Below are 1,171 nucleotides of genomic sequence, written 5' to 3'. Positions count from 1 at the left end.
GCACGACGACAAACAGTGAGAATGAGCACCAGGGCAGCAGCTGTTGTGGGTAAAGGCATGCGCCTGCACCTGGCTTGTGTTTGCCCTGCTGCTCTGACACCTCCCTCCATCCACCTTTCTCATCTGAAAGGCTTTTGTGTTCCACCAATGCCACGAGAGAATCACCAGGATGACACAATCTTAGAGAAAGGGATCTCAAAAAAACATCTATTTTGACCTGCTTATTTTAAAACTAAGGATATAGAGGCCTGATGGGTCAAGTTCCTTGGCCAAACTCACACAGGTGGTTGTTGGCAGATCAACGACTGGAGTCAAGTCATTGAACCCACTTTCCAATGCTCTCTCTACCATACCACTGGCTTCAACATTCGTTAGCACAATCCACAGTATGAAATGAATTTTCTATCATGACCCAGGATATCTACACATATATGCAACCAACAGAAAGTCTCAGCAAACAATACTGACCTTTACCATATGTGTGATACATTTTGGTATTTTCTATTGCGGTATATTCATCTTAAAATATTCTGGAGATTGCTTGGCAGCATGTATACTAAAACTGGAACAATACAGATAAGATTAACATGGTCTTTACACGAGGATAACATGCAAATGCTTTCCATATTTTTTGTACATTTACCAAATGTTCCTTTTCTTTCCAGGGATAATATTTATAGGTATACAGTCAAATAATTTGCATTTTTCCTAATTCGATACATCTACCGAGTGTCTAGGAAGGTGGGGGTTGAGTTAGATACAGAGAGGGGTCCCTTCCAGCTCTAACCTGTCATGTGTCTGATTTGGAATGATGTTATTGTCTGAAATGTCTTTGATTCTGAAAGGCATAATGATCTGGTATAGAGAACACTGAGTCTAGTCCTGGCTCCACCATCTTCCAAGTGTGTGACTTCGAGTTTTCTCTGTGTTCCATTCTCATCTGCAAGATCAAGCTGTTGCTAATTGACAGAGTCCTGAGAAGTGAACAAAATAATGCAAATGAATGCAATAAAAAGCTCCATACACAAGACTTGTTGGAACAGCGATGGTCTTAAATTCTCACATTTCAGAGAAATATGGTGTCTCAAGATGTTTCTGGATTCTCATCAAAACACCTGCATAATGTATTATGAATAAATTTGGTATCATAAAAGAAAAACTGTACCCTGGA

General features: G+C 40.0%; 1 pseudogene; it reads left to right on the top strand.

Moving 5' to 3' along the window:
• Positions 1-537: 537 nt before the first annotated feature.
• On the top strand, positions 538-632 carry LOC140634530 (U6 spliceosomal RNA; annotated as a pseudogene).
• The last annotated feature ends 539 nt before the right edge of the window (positions 633-1,171 follow it).

Source organism: Canis lupus, chromosome 5 (assembly GCF_048164855.1).
Source record: "Canis lupus baileyi chromosome 5, mCanLup2.hap1, whole genome shotgun sequence".
Classification (NCBI taxonomy): domain Eukaryota; kingdom Metazoa; phylum Chordata; class Mammalia; order Carnivora; family Canidae; genus Canis; species Canis lupus.
This window is presented reverse-complemented; position numbering and strand designations above follow the sequence as displayed.